Here is a 23,446-nt window from a genome sequence, read left to right as displayed (position 1 = left end):
AATTGATATTGACACGGATGGCACAGCAAGACATGTACCTTTTGTCTAGACACTTAAAGACCGTGCATGGCGATTGATGGGCAAAATAGTATAAATGCAGGCTCAGATGTAAAACAAGAACTTCGGCACTGTGGCACTCTTAAGCCTATAGCTCACAATGCTGAAGAGGAGTGAAACAACACTAAAACAAAAGGAAATAAATAAACAGTATTAGAAAGACAAGTTGAGAAACTTTCAAGAAATAAAACAGGAACCTCACTTTCTCAGAGACAAACACTAAAATGCAGCTGAATGGAGTGCAAGAAAATAAATTTTACTGCAAAAAAAAAAATAAGCAGCCTAAATTGTTCCCACTTGTGGCCAAAGATTTTGTGCAGCAATGAAGAACTGGAGAGTCAATGAGTGATTTGGAAGGGCTACAGCATATAATCCTATTGGTTACTGAAGTTGAGCCACTTCTTATTAGATCACATATTTATTTGTTTATTGGTTTCCTAACTGAGATAGTCTGACTGTCTAACTGGGATAGCCCATTTTCATCAGAGGCCTAGAGGAAATGTCCACAGTATTATACAAGCACTGAATATAGCATTTCACGCGATTTCCTATTAAAGACATGTTCCAAAGATTTATTACAAAGCATAGCTAAATATTGTGATGTCTGATCTTAGATGATCAGTTCCATACATTTAATTTACAGGCTTATCTTGGACAAAACAAAGTGTATGCATGGGTGTCAAGCAGAGAATCACAACTAGTAGGTTCAGAGTTACAGAAAATTTATCATAAAAAAACACAAAACAAAGATGAGGTGAATGAAGCAACATAACTCCGGCAGTGTTAGTGGTCTGTTGTAATTTTGTAGTGGTGGCATTTGATGAAAATTTCATGATGATGGGTAACAGAAAGCAAGTCATTCATTACAGTTTAATATCCTGGTGTTATTGAAATACTGTTTGAGGGCCAGACCAAAGGATTTGTTATTTGTGTTATTATGAAGACATAGGGTAGATTATTCTTGGCTTTCATATCTACAGCTGTGAAAAAGGAGTCAATGTGCTGACTGTGGATTACCTGGGGTTTAACTAAGAGCTGATTCTTGAAATCTCTGTACCAGTTAGACATGATAGTTTTAAGGGATAGGCATTTAATGAAGTGGTGGACCGTGGAGTGGACTATTTTTAGGGTGGAGATAGCCAGACAATTTTCAAATTAGAACCATTTGTTTGAATTCAGGAGGATGCAGTGGTGGTTTTCTGAGGGATGACCTTAGCCAAATTTTGCAACCACTTGGACCAGCTTTTAAAGTGGGGCACAGTAGTGGAGATCCTCCACCATCATGCCCTGAATCTAAATTCCAACTTTTTCCTTGGTATGACATCAGACCCGGTGTGGAGTAAATGCCACAGTTTACTATATGGTATACGTACAAGTAAAAAGATCCAGGAATGTTCTATATTAGAAAATCTCATTACCTATTATTCTCATAATCAATTAAATGCTAAGCCTAAGATTGCTTGGTAACTGCTGAGTTCACCCAAAGCCAGCCATTACCACAACTTCACCTGCACATTAGCACTGGAACTGCATCAGTCCAGCACCACAATGCCACATGTAAGAATTCATGCATGACAGGTCATGTTTGCCATCGTTTAGAGGTTTTTCAGTGGCATTAGGATAATTGTAAGCAGTGTAGTGAACTCGGTTAATATTTTAAAATCAGGTGTAGGACTCCACCAGTCCTTTTTGCCCTTCATGGTATAAGAATTGATGATGTCCTTACTTTGGAATCAGGCACAGTGTAACCACATGGGGATTACACTCTACGCTACATAGTTATGCTTCACAGTCAGTGGTAAGCCTGTTATAGTTTACCTAAAAGGGATGAGTTCACATTAGTGGTGATACCTGAGCAGCAGAAAATACTAGGATGAGGAAGGCTTTTGTTGTAAATTGACTTGTATGTGTAGTCATGAACTGATGGGCTAAGAAGTGTGCATGTGCCTAGATTTGGTTTGTGTCGTCTGAATTTTAAGATGGGTGTCAACGGCTACACTTTGTAACGTGTCAAATATAACTATTTCCATGGGAGGAGGTATTTTGCTGAGTATGTTTAGTTCTGGAGTGTCTGCAGGAGAGTAGAAGTTTTGGTAGAAGAGCATAGCTTTCTATTTTTTCTTTTCTTCTGTATTAAGTAAAAAAACAGGGTTTTCTATCAGTGTTTCATTGTTGAAAGCCTTGCTGAAGTGATAGCGTAATTTCATGGATGGAGTGTGAGGTGTAATATAAAGTGGTGTCACCTGCATACTCTATGATTGTACTGGGGAAGTAGGCTGGGTTCATATGGTTTATGAATATTATAAAGAGGACTGAGCCAAGCATAGAGCTCTGTGGTATTCTTAATAATATGGGAAGTTCAAGAGAGGGAGAGACCCAACCAGACAAGTAGACTGAGTTCTGTCGCAAAACGATTGGGAACCATATCTCTCAAATTTTTAGCACAAGCATTCTGGACAAAGACAATAATGGGAGTACAAAAGCCCAAAAATTAGTGACATATTTTAATAGTTGCTTTTATAAATTTATAAAGTGCTAGACTTACAGGATTTGCATGAGGAACAGACCAAAAATAGGAGTAAAAATCTGGACATTTGAGAGGTATACAGAGAACCATTTGATCTCCTTATTTGGTGTACCAAAACTGCAGATCTGGACATTTACCATATTAAAAGCATTTGATTAATCTAAGAAAGTGATACCAACATATTTGCCTTTACCTAGTTGTGCTTGTATATAATTTGTGAAAATGAAGAGGACAGTTTTGGCTTTATAACTAGGGCATAATCCATTTTGGGGTGAGGAGAGTAAGTTATGATCAAGTAACTGCAAATCCACTTTTCAACTATTTTGATAACGGTAGTGTAGGAATGGGCCCACAGTGGCTAAGGTCTGTGGATGAACCGTATATTTTTTCATGCTTTATTAATTGGGTTAGTCCCACTAGGCTAATGGGCTCTTTTCAGGAGGAGACCCAAGGTGGTATTTATATTGATTAAGGGAAATTTTTCCAAGGCACTGTGGAACTTCCCCTACTCTTTTTGAGAAGTGCTGTAGAGCTTTTTACATCCACCTGAGCTAACACCAACTCAGGCAGATTGGGCCTTGATTTAATGCTGCACCAGTAAAATGAACCACCTTTATAAAAAGGGACTCTTACTGAAGATTTCACTTTAAGAAGCAAGGTTGCAAAATGATGCATATTGTAAGGGATAATAAAATCATGCTCCCTGTTTTATTCTTGTCAATAAAATATTATATTACCACACACATTTCAAAGACATATACTGGAAAAGTTTTTACCAATGTGACCTTAAAACATCTCAGGGCATATGTTTTTTTTTTACTTTCTTTTTCTAATTTAAAAAACAATTTCCAAACAGCAAAGAACACGGAATTCATATTCTACGGTTTTGAGGGTTTGTTTTAATAATAGGGCTAAAACCTCTCGTAAGAAGTGTTTTTCTTTTGTTTTGCATTTTTTGCCATTTATAAATATTATTCAGATTTTAATATATATTTTCACTAACTTGAATTCAGCTGCAAACAGTTTTAGTTGACTATGTCACACCTTGTTTATACTTCTTTATATATTATTCAATGTAAATGATTGTGATTAACAATTGTGTGCTGCTAAATTTTAATTCTTTGTGATTTTGGCATACTGTATGTGGTAAAAATTTACTGAATAAAAAGATTAGAACACTAGAACACGCAACATAAAAATATTTAAAAAATAATTTGTCTAGTAATTTGCCCATGAGCCTGTTTCCTTAATATTCCAGCAGCATTTTTCTCACATGGCAGAAACACAGGAAATTCAAACATAACTGGATGTTCTGATCCATCTAACTAGTAATCCAGTAGTCTGAAGTTGTGTAACATTGATGTCCATGGTGAATAAATGGTGAGTAATAGAAAACAGAAATACTTGGGTGATATAAACGGGTCTATATCAGAATTGCGAAAGCTGTCTGTCACGAATACATGTTCATCGACACACACACGTCGAAGAACGAGAACAGTGAAGTACCAAAAGAGCGAAATGGAGAATGCCGAATGGATTTTCTTGGCCAACAGGGTGATTGTGAGGATGAGGAAATGAACCCTTTTCCCCACTGTAGTGAGGTCTCTGAGTTGATATATATCAGTATGGGGGTGGGATGTGCAGGGGGGCTTGTCCCCCTGCAAAAACGTTTGAAAAAGTGTTTTAGGTAAGGTTTGTACAGTTAGGTTTACCTTACCTATATGGTGCTGTTACTTCCGGGAATGCGTTCAGTGTTCTCCATTTCGCTTTTTTGGTATTTCGCTGTTCTCGGTCTTCGACGTTTATGTGTCAATGAACATGTATTCGTGAAAGACAGCTTTCGCGATTATAATATAGACCCGATATAAACCATGAGTGCTTGTTTTTTTTTTCCTGACAGGTAAGTCACATGCTAGCCCTACATGTCATTTAAGATTATTTCATTTCTGATTACTTATTTTTGGTCTAAACAGTTCTCACTCCTTTGTCAAAATTAATTCATTTATATGTTAAACAGTAACTTTTGAAAATAGATACTGATGTCCATGTGTCTTTTACAAGTTGTCTGGATGTAATTGAGGGCTGAAAGATTTTGACCCTTCTGGATGTCAATCACAGTCCTTTTAAAATGGTACAGGGTGGGGTGTTGATAGCTGATGTAACGTAAGGTAACAAACAGATTGTGCTGTAAATGCCATGCTGGAATTTTTCCCCCACTTCTATGGGTATATACCGCCATCTTCTGGACATAGGAAAAAAGCATTGTTGATTGTACAGGATTACACATTAATTTTGCTTATATCAGCCACACTTGTCCAGTTCACATTTTTTACATTTCCTCGTATTATATAGTTCTTCTGACCACTGTAAGCTTTATATTATTGTAGGATTGTTTTATATGTACAACATGCCTGTCTTTTGATAAAATGATTGGTATACCACTGAATGTTCAAGCTGTTTTCTTTTTAGCACACAGACTACTAACGTGAAACAAACTTAACTGTGGTTTTGATCCTTACTTTTGTAACCTGGTAAATTGGTGGTTTTATATCACAGATACACTTTTTAGCGAAAAACATACAATAAAACAACAATTAAAAACACATGCCATGCATGCTGAAAATATTGTTAACAGTTTTAGGTAGAAACAACCTGAAGTTGCATTATATACATTAATAAAAACAATAGAAATCACTCTAAAAATAGAATTTGAGGGGAAAGGAAAGCATCTGGACTTTCAAATCCATTGATAACAGTTATAATTCATGGGATCATAGGAAGTTACGAGGCTATTGGCCCTGAGGCCGTTATAATCCTAGCCAAGAGTTTAGACAAATCAGCACCTGATGCCACTGTCCAGCAGGGAGATGGGTGGAATCCCAGGGATGTATTTTCTGTTTCCCATTCAGTTATCCAGGTTGCGCTGAAAAAGAGGTAAAGAGGTACTCTGCTTGATGTGGAGAGGGAGTCTATTCCACAGATGGAGGAGACTCTGGGACATAAATCTGTCCCACCAACAAGTCCTATTGATGTCGCAGACTAGGTTGAGGTCACACATGCGGGTTACTTGAGTGGAGCTTGACTTGCGGATATGCAGCAGTCCCATCAAGGCAGGGTCCAAGATCGCCTTGTATGCCAGACAGAGGTCACCTCTGAGGAGTCTGTATGAAACTGAGTAGAGGGATAGGGCTTTTAGCCTATCTGTGTATGGTAGATTTTTGAGACCCTGGATTCTCCTGGTGAGGAACCTCTGTGGTCTCTCCAGCTGCAGCATGTACTTTGCGAGGTACATGCCGAACAGGTACTCAATAATGGGCCTTATAAGGGAAGAATACAGGGATGTTATGACCATCTTGTCACTGGATGAGATACCCTTACTTATGAGGTGGCCATATAGCAAGCTTTCCTTACAATGGAAGCAACATGGTGGTCAAAAGTCAGGTTGCTATCAATCTGGGGGCCCAAATCTCTCATGACTAATTGTGTGCTTAAGACATTGTTGTTAATGTGATAATTTGTGGGGATGTCACTCTCCCCAAAGGGGATGATGATGCATTTTTTGGTATTCAGCTTGAGGCCATGTTTCTGGCACCAGCCATTCGTTTGGGTGGGACCCTCTTGGAGGATGTCAACGTCACTAGGAGAATTGATGACAGTACCCAACTTGCAGTCGTCTGCAAACTTGGTCAACCATAGCCACTGGTTTTGGCCTGCACCTCAGAAAAGTATATCCCAAATAACAGTGGCCCCAAGACCGAACCCTAGGGTACTCTGCTCAATATGGTTCTACTGCTTGAGATGGCTTCCCTTATTTTGACTAGGTGGGTTCTATCAGTGAACCAGTTAGCTACCCATCTGGAAACATACAGATTGATGCCTAGTTGAGAGAGTTTATCTATTATGCCTGAGTGAGGAATAGTGTCAAAAACTTTGGCCAGGTCAAGGTAGGTGGTGAGCGTTGTGTTCCCCTCATTCATGGGTTTGGTGACTGCCTCAATAAAGTTGACCAAATTTAACAGGCATGATCTCCCCTTGACGAAGCCAAACTGTGTGGGATTGAGTATTTGGAGGTAGCCATTGTCCTTGTTAATGAGGTTCGTGATAATCCATTCCTAGTCCCTTTGGTGTTCCTCCTCAAGATGCCAATATGGACCAGGAGACAAGCACATCCTCTACTGCTGTCTGATTGCCCTTGTTAGATAAAGGAGAACCACCCTTGTTGGCTTTACCGGGAGATATTCCTTTACTTAGCTGTTGTATGGAGCCTCTTCCCCTGGGTAGGGACCATCTACTTAGCCACTCATTTTCTGAGAATCTCTTAGAAAAAGGAAGCATAAATGTAGACATTTTTCTTCTTCCAAAGCTGATGGCTTTCTGAGATAGGAAAACGGGTTGCTAAGAGCCCTTTAGACTTTGAATGATGATTATCCTCCTCAGAAAAAGAGAAGTATTTCTTCCCTGTCAGATACTTTCCCAGTCTGAGGGACAGGAATTGGATTTGGACTGTACTTTTCACATTCCCTCTTTACAGGATTGAGAATCTGACTGAAGGGAGGTTGCTATCAGATTCCCCTCCTGAAGAATGGTCTTTTTCTGATACTGTTGCCAAAATGAGGGAATTTTTCAGTGGGAAAAAAAGTTATGTTGGAATCTCGACAAAGCTCTTATTTATTACAGGTAAATTTGCTTCAACCTGCATCTGACCCCCCCAACACACACACACACACACACACACACACACACACACCGATTTGACAGTATTAGAAGATGCCTTATAAGCAGCCTACAAATCAACATCATCTTCTAAAACGTCTGATAAGCTGTATAAGATGTCCCAGTCCTATAAGATATTTTTCTTCTTCTTCTAACCCCTAGGACACTCCCTCCCTCTATCCCCTTGTTTTTTAGTGTGTTTTTATCCCAGAGAGTGGGCATTTTTATGTTGTTCCTAGCAATGCCCTCTAAGGGTTCAGCCTCTGCCTGTCAGTTGGCTTGAAAGCTCTGAAAGGTTTGACACCCAGCCGTTTCTCTTTTGCCAGCTCTGTTCAAGCTGACTAATGGTTTGGGCACAAGGAAGATGCTGTAAAGCTTTGGAAGTTAGCCGACTGTTATATCCTATGCCGAATTTAACTTGTAGAACTTATGCTACTGCAGCAGTGAACACTCAAACATCTATTGTTATGGTAAGTTTACTTTCACAGCTATACTTATTCACATATAACCCTATGCAAATGAATTCACTGTAGTGCCAGTTTTCTTAAGAGCACACACAGGGATATATAACTGCCATGTTTCACATCTTATAGTACAATTATGAAACATAATGTAATATAATAATAATGAATGAATGAATATAATAATAATGAAACATAACAAAAAATCTGGTGCAAAGCTGGATAACCACGACACAGCTCGAAAAGTGACAAATCTTTAATTCCAAGTAATAAACATCCACGGGTTAAGCGCTTTCATCTGCAAACATACAGACTTCCTCAGAACATTTAAACACTGATTTTTCAAACGTTTATATAGCAAAAATGGCACCAATTGATACACAAATTTAAAGAAACATCATCCTATAACACTAAATTAATGAATATGTTATAATTCCATTCTTAAAATCTATATATGTGATATATCCAACTTTAAAAAATTAAAAATTATATTATTATATTTATATATTTATTGGTTTTAATGAGATGTTCTTAAAGTTGGATATATCACATATATCATCAGTACTACAGCCAGAGATCATACAGGAGGGCTGTCAAGGGCCTCAGCATCAGAGTGAAGCCTGGAATAGTCTAGCCTAGGCTGTCACCTGTGCCACTGGCATCTCATGCACAGGACACTGTCATCACCATTATAGTGATGTAAGGCATCTCTGTCCTGATGATTTCCTAAGCCACTGAGAAGATGATGTTTAACAGTGGTCACCACCTCCATACTGTAAGCAAAAATTAGCTGCACATATAATCTGCCAGTCCATGCCATTCTTAGATGTTACACAGTGCTGCTTTCTCCACATAGCACCTGCTTAATAGGCATCTGCACAGGGGCAGTTGTATGGAATCCATGGTGAAAATTTCACCAACACTCAAAATATTTGTGCAAACCTAAATGACAGTCAAAAATAGTATAATGTGCACTAAATCAGAAAAAAAGTTTTTTTTTTGCAGAAGGGCAAAGATCCTTGCACCTCCCACCCCTGCTACTTACATATACCATCTTCAAGATTACTCAGCAGCAGGAAAATAGGGAAATTCCCTAAACCTCACTGTCTGGTAGCCGTGCAGTAAGTCCAGTCCCACAATATTTGCCATTTGACAAAGCGTAAATCAAGAAAAACAGTTGTATGTCTGTGTATATATAGATGGACATGACTTAATTGTTTCATCCCTTCTGTGCTTTTCATCTTCCTCAGTGAATAATGTTGTGCTTGGATGAAATCTCACAATGCTTCCTTTAGGAATTTGTCTTCCTGGATCTCACATCTTAGTAAGCATCTTATTTTAAGATTTTAGCAAGGAAAAGCACTAATAACAATGCATTTGTATACCTTCATTATTTTATTTCCGCTGAGGTTAAACCTATTGAGTTTTTGTGAATTTCTAGCTATTTATTCCACTCTTTTTACCCTGATCCCTGGTTTGACCATGTTGTTTCCCCTCAGCTGTGCCCAGTTGGCCCTTTCATTCCCCCATAGGTGAGAGCACTATGACACATTTGTTCCTCCCAAGATTGGGGTTAAGCAGCAGGAGTGGTGCTGTCATTCACCATGGGGACCCTTTTATTTTATTTTATCTTAATCCCAGTTTGTTCCCATTGTCCCTGCCCACCACATCCCAAGAGCTGGAATGTTTTGGGCAAGTTTACCTTTTTTGTGAGATGCATCTCATCAGCTGGCCTTTTCCCCTGAAGGCAAGTGCCGTCAAAAATCTGTAGTCCCTACTGGGGATTCTATTTTGAGTTCATTCTACAGACACGTACACTACAACCCTCCTGCCAGTGACAGATAAGCAGCCATTGCTTCATCATTCCTCCCACTCTGGCCATGAACTCCAGTGCCCAAGATGCTAACTGAACTCAGGTCATCTGGATGATGTCTTCTGTAGACTTAAATTTGATATCCACAGCCACCAAGTACATGCCATATGAATTTTTGTAAATCATTTATAGTCATCAGATCACCCCCCTGGGAACAGGCATTTTATATTGATTGAGTCTTATCCCATTAGGGAATATTAAATAAATGATTATTCTCATTATCACTCATCTACTGTGCCATTTGAAGTAATTATTCTTTGAAACATGGATTGGTTTTCATGCTTCTTGTAGTTTTTGAGGCAGTCTGTGTGAAATGATGAATCTTGTCCCATTTTACAGGTTGTCTTTTGCAAAATGTCACATTGTATTGCTATCATATCCTCCTCTACCATTACTATCATCTAAATAGATTTTTTTTCTTATTCTAAATTCCTTAATATTTGAGAATTCAATATTGGTAATTGCCTTCTAAGTTCTCAGCATCTAAATTGTTACTGATTATTGTTTTAGTTATTTTCTCACTTCTAGACCTCTGAGATTTTTAATGCATCTCTGGTGATTTAATTAGAAGATACTAGCATGTGATGACAATTCCTGTGGTCACTAAATCTTTCTCCTCTTACAATCCTCAAGAGGTAACTAGTCCCAAATGTGAAATAAATTAATACTGGATATTTAAGATTAGCAGTCATTGCATCTTTCTTTTACTTATGTAATTGTTCTAATAAAAGTGAATTAAATGCATTATGCATATCACAGGACTCAAAGAATAATAAATTCTTGAAGTTACAATCCAATCACTCTGCTTCTTTATGGAATCATTTAACTAACTCTTCTTGAATTCAAACTGCTGGTCTTATGGAATAATATCTGTTAGACCTTCCTTGAAACAGCACAGGGGTATATTTGTGCAAGATTTTACTGCACAAAGAATGCACGCTAAAACTGTGAACAGTTAAGAATTTCTCTTCCTATTTTATTTCCGTGAAGATCAATCTTCTTAAGGAGATCACTCCTAGCAGTTACTTTTAATACCTGAGTCTATTCCCAGTAGGACTGCAGTTCAAAGACAGTCAACATTTTAATTACAAAAAACATTTAACATGCTCATGCTGATTTCTGACTTGTGCTCAAAAGATGTGCAGTTGTAGCACTGGTCAGTAGCCAGGTGTAAGTATTACAGGTTTTACTCATAACTGGTTTAATTAAGCAAAACCATGTGGCAAAGCCTGTATTTTTTATCTTTACATTATAAGCACAGACAGTATAAATACAAATTTGCCCATTTCTGTATTGTCATGCTTGCACTGCTTTTATTCAGAGAAGGTATTTATTTTTCAGCTTTTCCTGAGGGAAACCTTTCAACCAAATAAAACACTCCATTTCTGTGTAAGAACAGAGTAAAGGTATTAAATGTCTGTGTGTGTGTATGTGTGTGTGTGTGTGTGTGTGTGTGTGTGTGTGTGTGTGTGTGTGTGTGTGTGTGTGTGTGTATGTGTGTGTGTGTTGTGTGTGTGTGTGTGTATATAGGTTTACTATCAAAATGTGGAACGGCACTTATGTGAAACTGGGATGGTCGAATGCATGTTTTCCAGTTTCTGTAATGCTGATCCAGAAATGTTTGAACCCTCATTAGTGAATGGTTGTGTGCATTTGCTAATATGGGATCGACATTCTGATAACAGATCACACTACAGGGGGATTGGAAAATTTACCCTTTTCCATACTGTAGTGCGACCTTGGAGTTGGAATATATAATATGCAGGGGGTGGAGGGTGCAGGGGGGCTTGCTTCCCTGCAAAAATGTTACTGGTAACATGGAATTTCAACATTGGAACTTCCAGTGTTCGAGTGCAGATGTCGATTCCATGGTTACCATTTCTGACATTTTGGTAATTCTGTATTACCAAATTCAGATAACAAATTTGATCAAAAAGTGGAAAATTGTTTTAATTTTCCACATTTTGGTAGTAAACCATCTGTGTGTGTGCGTGTGTGTATGATAATGACTTTAGAAGACTTTTGATGTTTTCATTGCTTTTTTACTTATCACCTTATGTTTGCAATTTGTGTAAGACTGCTTACTGTGTAGGAGTACTTTTATTTTATTTATATTATTTATTTGGTTTAATGGGAATATCTATTTATCACATTTTGGTAGTAAGGTAAGTGGATTGGTCATCATACTCTCTTTGTCCATGACCCAAGCCCACTGGGCATAAATCACAATGTCAACAAATACAATACTAACATAGGAATAAGTGTACTTACTGTAGCAGTTATCACAAGAAAGTTTGAATGTACAAAATTGGATGAGTACATAACATTTTGAAGCAATATTTGCAATGAGAACAGTGAGGCACTCAGTAATGATTGGTCAGTCAGCTATCATGAAACAAGAAGTCATTTGTCAAATACAGATTCAGATAACACATTTGTCACTGTAGAGACAAAGAATATAAGCCTATATGTAGAAAACCAGTGTTGAATTAAAGTTGTTCCTAGATCTTTTCTTTATACCAGGCGCACGCTGATTCTTTCAGCAAGTATTCTTTTAGTTTACTTTCAGATTCTTCTGCGGTACTTTCTTGTCTGACATCTGGTAGGAGTTGATTCCAAACTGCTGATGCCAGCTTTGAGTGACACCTTTTTCTGTTTTCATCCAACCAGGTATCCAACTGAATGAGAACTGTTCAGTGTGGGCCGGAGCAGAAAATCTCCAACAGTTACAAAAAATGAAATTTGTGTATATAACATAATGATAGATCTGCAAGAAATAAATCCATCTTTGAAAAACAGTATAACAATATGCCTCAGGCATTAGGATTACTCAGCTGATAAAGCTTTCTCAGCCTGCTTGGCTTCCCCTATCCCAAAATGCACAATTGTCTCTTACTTGCCAGTTTTTCAGTAAAAGGCACTAATGCTCATATCATATCCACAGAGTGAGGAGAGAAGGGGAAAGCATAAAGGGCCAATGTGCTCCAGGCAAGGAGATAGGTGTCGGGGGAAATGTTAGCAAAGATGGACCATCTTACAGAGCTGTCATATAGTAAGAACATACTTTTCATGTCTAGTAAAAAATGGTCCACCTTCTACAACAGTAGAAAATGAGCTGACTCAATAAATGCATTAGTAAAGTACATTTATTTTAAAAAAGCACCAGTAAACAGTGTGACAGAGCCCCTAGTAAATCATTTTGTTGCAGTTTTGATCTGGAGAGCACCCCTTTGACAATGATAGCCCAAAAAGCAGATCACAATCTTGAAGTAATATGCAGAGTGCCTGGTGAAAGTGGATAATTAAGTTCTTTTGATGGCTGCACAAATATTGATTACTGATAAGCTATGAAGAATATTCATTTTTACAGACAAAGGTATGACGTCTGCTGTGTTTTTTGGGTTGAACGGTTGCCTAGTGAGCCTTTCTAAACCGAAACACAAATCCTACTGTGCAAATGTTTGCAATATGGTCCATAGGTGGAGCAGTGACTTAAGGAAGGCCTTGCTTATCTTAAGTGACACCAAGGATATAGTCTGAAAACCCAAACAGAAGTTGTAAATTGTGCATTCTGATGTTGAAGTCACTGAGGCTGTTACTGAATAACTCTTACCTTAGTACCATGGGAATTGGGGCCATAAATTATTTTGCATCTTACAATCTTCACATTTTGAGAAATGCACCCATTTGTACTGTAAACCACTTTTTAGGAAATTCTGGATTATTGGTTAAGGCTGGCACAGGAGAAATCAGATGGTTGACGTGAAGGTCTGGGTATGGCTTGTCTGATGGGAGAGATTGAACATTCTAAGAGAAAAAAAGTGGTCCATCCTTTATGTATTGCAGAAGGAAGGGAGACCAGGTTTGTTGGCATCAGCATGGCATGATGGGGATCACTCTGGATTAATGTGCTGTAATCTTCTGTATGAGTCTGAAGTGTTCAAAAGGATGGTAGGCCATTGCTACACCAGAGCATCCCTAGAGGGATCATGGAGGTGAAGGTCTAGGAGAAGTAACTGGTGATGCTTCATATTTGATGAAGATACAAAAAGGTCCAGGACTATTGTCCTTCACAATGGAAATAGTCTGTTAACTGCAGTTTAATTCACAGTTTGTGGGTGAGGAGTAGCTGCTTGAGTATGCTTGCCAGAGAACTGGCCTACTGTGGTGCATATGCTGTAATCAGGAAGTAGTTTATTTTTACTGCCCACTGCCAGGGTCTCTCGGCTTCCTTTTCATCAGGTAGGAATGAGTTCCTCCCTATTAGCTGATATACCAAAAATGCAACCAAGTTTTCTATGTGATTGGCAGTGGTTCGCTGTAGAAGGTTGCCTTGAAATGCCATTATTGTGAAATGAAATTCTCACATTTCTAGCTCATAAATAATGATATTTGATTCTGAATGGGTTCAGATGCACTGACACATCTACCTATTGTAATTCCCTCCACTGTAGGGCAGACAACTTGATAATGAGATCATAAATATGGACAGGTATCTGGAAATGGGTGGCTGACTTGTAGGTACCACATTAGTTGCAACATACATACTTTAGAGACCTTCATTATTTGGGAATGTGGTTGGTTGTGGTGGCTCCACTGTATTCACACAATCCTTTGCAGTACTCCCATGAGGTAGCATTAAAGTTGGCACTGCTGTGTTCTCAAAATCAATGAGACAGGATTCTTTTGTAGCCAGGAGAAAGGATGTTAGTGACTGGAGCATACAATTTCTGTCTCTCTGTATGTAGAAACTTTGCATACCATGATGTCCACGATGCACCCAATAAATATAATGCACTGATAATTTAAAGGTTGGATTTCACCAGGTTGGTATCAATTTTAAGAAATGTGAACTACCTATGCATAGACTTTCTTTTTGTGTATCAGCTTTACTCAAAATACCTTCAACACTTTTCATTATGAAGTAAAGGAAAATAAGGTCTTAATTGCATAGACTAAATTACAAAAATAGTATTTCAAAAACAATAAATAATACTTAACAGTCTAGGAGATACTAACCCATTGAATAGCATCAAATATTACTGTACACTCTGAATAGCAAGAGGAAATCATGAAAGTGAATTATACGATTATATATATACCTGAAGAAATATATACCAAACATAATTAAACATTTAGAGGACCAGAGAGAGGCTAAGGCTTACTTATTCTTTGAATAAGGTTACTAAAACTGAAAAAACATAAGCTTAAAAGTCACTGTTCATTTAAGAGGAGCACGTGAGTTATGGGTTGAGTAAGTCTGTAGAATAAGAATAGAAAGGTAGTTTAATTAGTAAATAACCAGATCAAGAATCTAGTGATTGAATGGTTAAGATGCCTTTGTGGTTTAAACATTGTTTTATTTTTGTCTTATAAAATGGATTGCAATACATTAAAGAGAACAATACCCAAAGAATAGTCTTAAAACAAAAAACAATAACATAATATTGGGTATCATAAGCAACTTAAAAAGAATATGCAGCATGTTTATAACAACATTTAATTTAGTGTCAATAAATAAAAAGTGACTAAACAATGCACAAAAAAGAAGTATGTTCTTAAATATCTCAACTTGCACAATTCAACAGTATATTTTTACAGTAAACACATGTACTACAAGAAGATGTTCAGACACTTACTTTTTATCACTATATGGTATTAGATAGTCCTTCATCATTTAATGTTAAAAAGAAGAGTATCTTTATGTTTTGTAAAAATCTGCCTTTAAGCCTAAGGTAAAAGGTGCATATAAGGATGAAAAAGAGGATGATCACCATAGTTATACTTGACTATCAAAGTAAATTAGTTGCATTGACAAATATGTATGGGAAATCTGGTTTTGCAGCAAAAGTTGCAAACATTATTTAGGTATGCTATTAACCAATAGGAAAAGTAACTTGACATTAACTAGTTTCTACCAATATTAATTGATGAGTTCAATCAGGATTTGTAGTCAGTGGACAAGCAATATTAAGACACTGACTAGGTTATAATAAAAAATAGAAAATATAAATCTCAGCACTTAAAAAAGCATCCATTTCATTAAACTGGAAATACTAATTTAAAGTTTTGGAACCACTTTGGGTTTCCTTAATCATATATGAAATTAATAAAAATACAATATCATAATTCTAAAGTATATGCTACAATAGAAATCTGTCTATCTTAAGCAATAAACATAAATATACGAACAAAACAAGTATGCCTATTATTGCCATTACTATTTACTTTATCCACTGAACTGTTAGCAAATTCAATAAGACTAAATAATAATATTTAAGGGTTGGCAGTAAATACAGTTGAAACTAAGATTTTATTATATGTTGATATATTATTAATAAGCAATATCAAGACATCTTTAGCAAATTTAGATGTAACATTGAAAGACTTTGCACAAATTTCCGCTCTTTAAATAATAGCATGATTAACACTCTAATACGGAATTATAAATTAGACACCGACTTGAAAAATGAAATATGGTTAGGCTAGTAATCTAATAAAATATGTGGAGATTTCTTTAACACATAATATATATATGAGATAATACAGGTCGGCCGTGGTGGTGCAGCGGTTAGCGTTGCTGCCTCACAGCAAGAGGTTCTCTGGTTCGATCCTTGGCTGGGGTGCCTTCTGTGCGGAGTCTGCATGTCCACCCTGTGCTCATGTGGGTTTTCTCCAGGTGCTCTGATTTCCTCCCACATCCCAAAGACATGCTGTAGGTGGAGTGGACACTCTATATTGGCCCTGTGTGTGCCGTCTGTAGAAGGTTGGGTGCCGGGCTAGCAACTCGACACCGTAAAACTCCACTGCCAATCATGAGCGGACAGGTGATCTACTGTGGTGACTCCTAACTGGGAAAAGCCAAAAGAAGAAGGTATATGAGATATTACAAATTAATTATAATCAAATTATTCAACATTTGAATAGTTTAATCTTGAAGTAGGAAAAGATATAATTTCCTTTTGAAGACAGAGTAATTGATAAAAATGATACTGTTACCCAATATTTTATATATAATTCAAACAACTGCATTATCTTCCAATGCAATATAAAAAAAAATAAATAGAATATTCATCACTTTTTGACATGAAAATAAATCAAAGATAGCATTTAGAAACCTCATTAGAACTTGTGAAAATTGTGGCATATGCTCACCAGATATTGAAGCATGTTTTGCAGTTTCAATAGTTAAACTCATATTACATTGGATTAATATGATTTCTAATGTAAAATGGAAATAATTATTTATGCATATGTTCTTAGTTATTGAGAAAGAGAAATTTTAATAAATATGAGTGGCTTTAAGAAAATAATTCTTTATAAAAGAATTATCAACAGCATCTTCTTTATTTGGAGAGGCACAGAAGAAGAATTGGAGTTATTTATTTTAGAAACAGAAAATAGTATAGATTTTCTAAAATTTGCTATTGGTAATAAGGGAAATGTTATTCATGTTTTGGAATTTGAAATTACACTCAATAAAGAAGAGTCATGCTTTAATTCAAACATTTTCTGAAAGAAAACTTACCAATAATTATATAGATTATTCAAACCAACATCCAAAATTTATGAACATAAATACACTTAGAGGACAATTAATCAGATTATCCAGAATTATTAGTAGAGAGTATGATTTTAAAATAGAAAGTATACTAAAAGCCACATTTCTTGGAAAAAATTATCCTGAGGACATTATTGATAATATTATGGAAGAAGTACATATTAATAGACATGAAATATGTTTTCCTATTTTACATTATGGTTTTGAAATAAAAAATGGAGAATTGGTTCAGGATTTGTATTGTAGCTTCCCTTTACTTATTAGAAGGGATATGGAAATTATTAAAAAGTTATTAATAATAGAGAATTATACAAGGAAATCAAGATTTATACAAAATTGCAAGGATTAAGCCCAATATTTGTTATAAGAAACAAAAATATTAAAGGACTTTTTAAAAGAAATGCAGAAGGGCAAATTAGGAAAGAAAATTTTGGATTTGATAAGGACATGTTTAAATGCAGAAAATGTAAAATGTGTAGGTTTATAAATGAATGTAGACAATTTATGTTTAAACTCACTCATTTTGAAATATTTAAAAATAGATATGACTGTAATTCTACGAATGTAGTTTATTTTACCACTTCTGTATCCTGACAGGGGTTTTATGTGGGTAAAACCACAAGGCTCCTGGCTAAAAAAATAAGGGAACACAGTGTAGTTGTTATGATTAAAACAAGACAAATGCACGGCTATACACAGCCTTAATTGTGTTTATTTTAGAAAGTTTGAATTTTTAATTCTTGAGCAAATTAAAGATTGTATAGGTGATGTAAATACTCTTTTGGCAGTAAAATAACTCAGATGGTAACTAATGTTAGCTTCAGATCTTTTTCCTGGTATAAACAAGAATTTGAATATCACGTATACTAAATTGATTCTAAAGGGAAGGAAGTGATGTCATGAAGTATGAATTAATTAATTGGATAAAGTAATGTTTTAATGGTAAGGTTATTTAAATGTTAAAATTTGTAAGCTGAAGTTGCTTCTGATGAAGTTCATAGGTAGGTACTAGGCTATTGGCTCTGGGGCCTATACAAGCTCAGCCAAAATGGTACCCTGGCTTTTGCCACCCAAGAAAATAATGTTCCTGTGCCACTGTCGAGCAGAGCCACAGAGGTGATCCCTGGGGTGAATTTCCTATTTCCCATCCAGCCATCAAGATTATTCTTGAAGAGTGCTAATGAGGAGCTTTGTTTGATATAGATAGGTAGTTTATTCCAGGGTATGGGAAGTCTCTGGGACAGGAATCTATCCCTCCAGCATGTTCTGTTTATTGTGATGACAAGGTTTAGGTCCCTAGAACATGTAGCTCAGAGGGATTGTGATTTTTTAAGTGGAGCATGTCCAACAGCTCTGGGTTTGACATAGCTTTGTATTTTAGGCAGAGATCACCTCTGAGTAGGCGATATTTGACAGAGTAAAACTAGAGTTTTTTGAGATGGTCTGCTTAGGGCATCTGTTTGAGGCCATTAATCCTCTTTGTGAGGTATTTCTGTGGCCTTTCCAGTTGTTGTAGATGTCTTGTGAGGTACATACCAAAAGGGGCATTGTATTCTATAATGGGTCTAATGAGCAATGAGTAGAGGGGAACAATGACCTTTTTTTTTCTGGATGAGAAACCTTTTGTGATTAGGTGTGCCATGTAGAAGGATTTCCTGACTGCTGTGGTGATGTGATTATCAAAGGAGAGACTACTGTCCACCTGTGTACTAAGGTCTCTTATCACACTTTCGGTGTTAAGTATACTACCGCCTATGTTGTAGTTCATGGGTTTTTACCAAAGGGGGTGAGAATGCACCTTTTGGCATTGAGCTTGAGGCCATGGCTTTGACACCAGGCATCTGTCTCAGTGAGGCCCTTTTGTAGGATATCCACATCGTTAGGAGTTTCGATTATGGCTCCTAGTTTGCAGTCATCTGCAAACTTCATTAGCCAAAGACCTTCTGTGTTAGCCTGTACTTCAGAGAAGTAGATACCAAACAGGAGAGGACCCAGGACTGAACCCTGTGGTACTCCACTTGTCACTGGTCTGAACTTGGATTTGGAGTCTGCTACTTTCACAGTGTGGGTTCTGTCAGTGAGCCAGTTGGCAACCCATCTTGTGACATAGAGATTTATCCCTAGTTTAGTGAGTTTATCTATAATTCCAGAGTGGGGAATGGTGTCAAAAGCCTTGGCAAGATCTAGATAGGCTGTGTGAACCACCTTACCCTTGTCTACGGCTTTGGTGACTGCTTCAAAGAAGTCTATCAGATTTAGGAGACATGATCTGCCTTTTACAAACCCGAACTGGGTGGGGTCCGGAGTTTGGAGATTACCAATGTCTTTGTTTATAAGTTCCAGATGATACTTTCCATGGCCTTGCAGACCAGGCTCGTCAGGCTAATGGGCAGTAGTTCACAGGGTCTGTGGTGGCTCCCCCCTTGTGGAGTGGGATAACCATCGCTGTGTGCCATTCAGCAGGCACAAAGCCTGAGGTGAGGCTGTGATTGAACATAGTACTTAGGTGAGGTGCCAGTTCATTCTGAAGTTTGTGTAGAATGCAGCCTGGGATGTTGTCTGGTCCCATGGATGCTGTGTTCTTGGCTTTGGAGAGTGTGGCTTTTACCTGTGCAGCTGTGATTACAGGAACTTTACATTCTTCCGGTATAGAGATGGGCTCTTTAGGGGGTGAGAGGGGGGTAAAGTTACCACTGAACCTATCTGCCAGGATGTTGGCAATATCAGTTGGGTCTGTATATTTAGTGCCATTGTGCTGTAACTTAGAGCAGATGTGAGTGTTGCCATTGAGATTCTTGACATAGCTATAGAATGCTTTGTGGTTGTCTTTAGAATCAGTGGCGATTTTGTTTTTGTAACTAGCTTTGGAGGATTTTATCAAGGATCGCAGCTTCTTACTGAGGCTGACCAGGGAGCTCCTCCACTCATGGGATTTTACTCTCTTTTGCAACAGTTTCTTCCTTCTGTTGTACAGTTTGTTTATGGCAGGGGACCACCAGAGTGGCTTCCTTTTTTTGGAGGATAGCATCTTGGTTCTGCTTGGGATAGCACGATCCATGCACTCATGTAAGTGCTTATAAAGTGCAATTGTTTAGGATTCAGTAGTCGTAACTGTATTGTCCATCTGCATGGGTGTCATGAAGTTCACCACTTCTGTCTTAAGAAGCATGAAGTTGGCTTTGGAGAAAATTTTTACCATGGTTTCCTTAATGGGGGTGGGGGCAGGATGTGGATATCTAGGGTAATTAGCTTATGGTAGGATCGGACCAATGAGGCATTGACTTCAGGTGTGGAACACCGGTCACTCATGTTGGTAATGACTAGATCTAGGATATTGTTGCCCCTGGTGGGGGTGTGGATAAGTTGATCCAGGGCATTGGAGTTTATGAATTCCAGAAAGCGTTGAGTGGAGGAGTTGGTACATGAGTAGTTTTCCCAGTTAATGGTAGGGTAGTTGAAATCGCCCATTATTAGGGTGTTTGGTTGAACCCTAATATTTTCCAGTACATCAAGAAAAGAGGAGTGGGAATCCTGGGGCATGGTGGGTGATCTGTAGCAAGCTACAATTTGGATTGCAGTTTTGCCCCAGAATTAGTTGCACGTGGATAACCTTGGCTGCATTATGCTGAGCAGCTAGACTGGAGGCCTAATGAGTATGGACACACCTCCGCCTTTGGTGTTCCGGTCCAGGTTACATGGCCGAAAAGTGTGGTATGAGTTATAGCCTGGTAGGGCAGGGGTGCTGTCTGGAGCCTTAAACCAGGTCTCAGTCACTGCACAGATATTGATGTTCTCCATTTTAAGGAGTGCCTTGAGTGAGTGCATTTTGAGATTTAGACTTCTAGCATTGAGTAGCATCACCCTCAGTTTTTGCTTGCCTGTTCCTGTTAGTTCTAACATTAAAGGACAAAAACATTAAAAACGTTGTGACTGACTACTTGTGATTCCTATATTGCAGAAGTGTTGTTTGAAATTTGTGATTCAGTCTTCTGGTGATTCATTTTTAAGTGAACTTTATGCATATGTGCTGACAAAAAAGCGAAGATATTTCAACAAATATAAAAATAAGAAATAAAATACAGACATTCATCAAAGTTCACCTTCAGTATAAAAATATATACATCAAAAAACTCGACAAAATTTTAAAATTAAAACATGTTATTTATATGTCTAGAAATATTCCAGTTTAAAATCATTAGGTCATTTTACCCAACCACATGATTTATTTGAAGAAACTAGATTTCAGTAAATAGAGGACTAGAAAGAAAAAAGATACATATTAGTATAATTGCTTAGCAGATATTAAAGCAAGAAATGTAACACCATGATCTAATACCTGAAGATTGGTTACCTATAGAAAATGCTAAAGAATTTATTTAAAAATATGTGATATGCAATTAGCGAATTGGAAAAATACTCTAAACTACTAGAATATGTATCTTTAATAATTTCTAAAAATATATCTAAATCAGTTTTGACTGACTTATATAATATTTTGACTAATCTTAAATAACCAGTTCTAGAATAATTTTTTGGAAAAAAATTATTGAATAAAAAAGATACAGCTATTTTTTAATAAAGGCTTATTAAAATCAGACACAAAACAACTTCTACCTTTTGGAAAATTTACACCTGAAATGTTTGCATCAAACCTTTTATATGGTAGATAAAATTGAAAATTTGTACTATTAAGTTTAATATATGTTATACATGTAAAATACAGACTAAATAGATTGAGATTAGATGCTATTTGATTGCACTTTGCTGCCCGAATTCTGAAATACATTTCAAATAGGTGCACAATTGTTGTAGACAGACAAATTTGAAATGTGAGGATGCCAGGTTTGCTCCATTACCTTCATATATTAGTAAGTATCAAATTATCTCTTCTTTTGGAGTCCATTTGCAATAGCAAGAAAGTGATCACAGGAAATTGGACTTTCTCACCACCTCATCATTTACAGAATTTATAAAATTACTTGATAGAATTTATGATAAAGAAATTAAATGTATTACAATAACAACAAAATTGTCCCCGGGATTCATGAAGCCCAGCGCAAGGCCGGCGGTGCAGTGAATAGCCGGCGCAGTAGCGCCATATACATATTAATGAGAGTGCACCGGAACCACAGACACGTGCGTAGTGTACGTGAGCGAGCCCAGGTAGGATGCGTCTGGAGGCGTGTCTAAGCCGGCATGAGGTGAGCAACCTAATGTGCTGTCAGCCACGGTCTGCCCATAATAGTAATGGCAGCAGCCAGGTCCCGTGCAGAATGAAACGCACGTAGAGTATGCAACATAGTACCCATCCCAAATTAACGGAGAAGCAAATACAAGCCACGAAGGCATAAGTGTACCCGTGCAAGGAGCAAAGGATACGCATAAGACCGCGTTTGTCCCGCAATGCACCGTCAGTGCTTACACTCAGAGAAGGTGTACAGCAGCATGTCAGCGCGCCGCACCGACATAGGAGCAGCGACTAAGGTCACCACCTGTCCCACTTTGGTTGGGGCAGTCTCTCTATGGCCAGTTGTGTCCCAAAAACGTATTAAAATGGCAGATGTGCTAAGATTGTAGGACACAATGATATCCCGTATTTAATGTAATGGTAGCATGAATTGGTTATTTCTGTAACAGAAATACCTAAATGACACAAGAAACAGAATAAGCAAGCAAATTGCCACAACAATAAGCTTTCATTTAGGCAAACAAGTGAAGTTCTATGCTATATAGTGACCGTGTGTATGTGTCGGCCTGTAAAGTCAGATGTGAGTCCCGGAAATATCCCAGATTGGAAACTGGAAAAGGTGGCAACCCCAGTAGCGACATGGGCATGGTCACCAGGGTTACCTGCTGTCCCAATGTGCCATGGACAGTCCCTGATTGGACAGTTGTGTCCCTGCAACAATCGGAAAATGGAAAATGACCTCCGATCCCCTGCCAAGAAAATTCCCGCAATATACATGTAATAGTAGCATAAAACATATACATTACGATATGAAACACAGACATGGCATAAGAAAATGAATAAGGAACCCAAATGCTTACAGAATAAGCTTAAAGTATGGCAAACAAGTGAAGTTCTGTCAACTGCACTAGCCGTGGGTATGTGTAGTCCTGCAAATTCAGAAGTTTCCACATAACATGCCCCACTATGGGCATTGGAAAAGGTGCCAACCATAATGGTCACAAGCAGTAGTGAGAGTACATAGCCGGGTAGCTGTGTTGACATAACAACAGTAAGGAAGCAAGAT

Source organism: Protopterus annectens, chromosome 10.part0 (genome assembly GCF_019279795.1).
Source record: "Protopterus annectens isolate FY-2018-M chromosome 10.part0, PAN1.0, whole genome shotgun sequence".
Lineage (NCBI taxonomy): Eukaryota > Metazoa > Chordata > Ceratodontiformes > Protopteridae > Protopterus > Protopterus annectens.
This window is presented reverse-complemented; position numbering follows the sequence as displayed.